Raw genomic sequence first — 2533 nt, 5'->3', positions numbered from 1 at the left:
AGCATCCTGTCTCTACTAGTATACAATTCACAAAGCTGTTTCTGGCAGGGTGGTGGAGATGGCATGTGTAAAGCACATGGCCTGGCCATATTGAGGGGTGGGTCACTGAGAACTGCTTTTATGATAATTTCCATTCTGAACCCCCCCCCCCCCAAACCCTAGGGATAGTCCAGCCAGGTCCAGTGTGAGACAGGTGTGATCATTCCATAACTGACTTCTGATGCCCTCAGACCCCACAACTGGAGGTAGGGTTCCAGAATAGCTTTATGGAGACCTGACCTAATTAACAGGGGCACTATGGTAACTGTGTTCTTAAATGGAGGGAGTATCAAGGAAAAAATAGAGGTTGATTTATAAAATGCTCCATGTTTGGAGAACAGATAATAAACAGAAATAAGTAGTTGGACTGGTTCAGACTCAGTATGCAAACTCAAGATTTAACCAGATAACAGTCCATTTTTCCAGTGACCCAAAAGTAGTAGGGAGACTGAATATTTTTAGATCTAAGTTTTGTACAGGTAAATACATAAATAACTATCCAGCTTAATTTAGGGAAGAAAATAACAACACCCTCTAAAGAAATAATTATTCCACAAGTCTGAGCATGAAAGCAGATGGCAGTCAGCCATGAATGTTTTTATGAGAAACCTTACAGAATTCAGTAGATTTTAAGGTGGCCTACATTAAAGACCACATGGTGATCTCGGCTGTGACAAAGGCTGAGTTGGACTGGGCACAAGGAACAGACACTGGTAGACTGAGGGTCTTCTGTCTTCTCTTGCCTGGCCCCATTTGAATGGGGAGAGCCACTTAACCATTAATGGTCTTCTTTGTCACACATCAGTCACACAAATCCATCAGAAGCTCTAGATGCAAATTAATCACCTGGGTATTATTTAAATCTGATTCATATCTGTAATCTGCAATCCCTCAGTTCCTCATGATAACCCACCCTGAAGAGGTGCCCAGCAGACATATTCTAGCTGAGGCTTGGATACTGGTGTTCCTTCTCTTATTCTAGGTATTGTGTGACTTTTCCTGCGGAGACATGGACAAACATCAACTCAGATAGGGTGCCAATGAAAGAGTAAAAAAACCAATCCAGCCAAGTCTAACTGAGTGAACCAATGGGCTTATTGGGCTTACTTACAGGAGCTTAGGTGAGGTAAGGGTTATTTGGAAGAGCATGGATGCCTTGAAGAGAGCTGCATCACTGCAAACCCCACACCACATGGGGATGCCTCATGAAGGCTGTGTCTTTGGAGCTTCCTGCATAACTTGCCCACAGTTCTGCTGGTTAAAGAGTCCCTCTCAGCAATTAATACTGTTTGAATAACCTTGGGGATAGGGTGGGGTGGGGGCTTATGAATCCTGTAAGTTTCAGGATCATCCTGATTCTTGTAAGCTTTCTTTGCTTCCTGAAGCTTAAATGAGTGTTTCATTTTAAAGCAAATATATTCACAACACCAGGGCTTCAAGACTAAGGAAATTGGAGTGTTCCTGGTCAAGAGCTAAATGAAGTAGGTAGGCAAGTATTTGGCTCTGGAAATTATTTTTCCAACAAGCCTGTGGCAGCATAAGAACATTAACAGAACAGATAACCTTACTGTCTACTTTTCATAGGAAATGTTCTGTTCTAAGTTCTTTCTTATACATTAACTCATATCATCCTAACAACCAACTTTAGAGGCAGGTACTGTCACTATCCCCAATTTATAGATGAACAAGCTGAGGATACATGAGCTGACTTGTCCTAACTGAACACTGACTTAGCTGTAGAGTCAGGACAGGAATTCAGGAAATCTGGCTGCAGTGTCCACCTGCTCAGTCAAGGCTCAAAGCTGAGCTCTTCACTGCACAGGCTGTTGCCTCTTTCCAAATGTCTATAGCTTCTCCAGGAGAACAAGGCCTCTGGAAATTCCAGACTGTAGCTTCCTGTTCCTTTTTGGCAACAGAGAGTCAAGTTATTTGTCAGGAGCATGAGATGATTACCGAGAAACCACATGGACTATCAAATGTCAGACCTCTTAATTTATTTTTATGAGAGTAGTAAGTGGTATCAGCATTTTATAAGCATGTATTTATATTTGTTAATTTAATTTATGCAAATGTCTCATTTATGTAAATCATATACAGATCTACCATCAGGATATCTTTAGCAAAATAACACCAAGGTGTTTATGGATCTGATATATATATATATATATATATATATATATATATATATATATATATATATATATATATATATATCATCAAAGAATGCAAATTGTTTTTATAGTATGTTCTTTCTGCCATTAAGTACAAAACATGTCAACAGCTTGGTTTTATTGAGGTTGGTTTAACAGAGTTTTGATTGGTCTTTTTCCCTCTTGTTCATTTGGTGCTTCTTGAATAGTCAGCTCAGGCAGGATACTGCCCACCCAGAGAGGGGAAAGCTCAGCTGTGGACACGGAAGCCTGGCTTTGCTGTTCGCTTTTGTGGGATGAGGTTACAGTGTGTAAACACAATACTGTATTTCATAGCTATTCCA

This window comes from Peromyscus californicus, unplaced genomic scaffold (assembly GCF_007827085.1).
Source record: "Peromyscus californicus insignis strain IS unplaced genomic scaffold, ASM782708v3 Scaffold_4__1_contigs__length_199733344, whole genome shotgun sequence".
In the NCBI taxonomy this organism is placed as follows: domain Eukaryota; kingdom Metazoa; phylum Chordata; class Mammalia; order Rodentia; family Cricetidae; genus Peromyscus; species Peromyscus californicus.
This window is presented reverse-complemented; position numbering follows the sequence as displayed.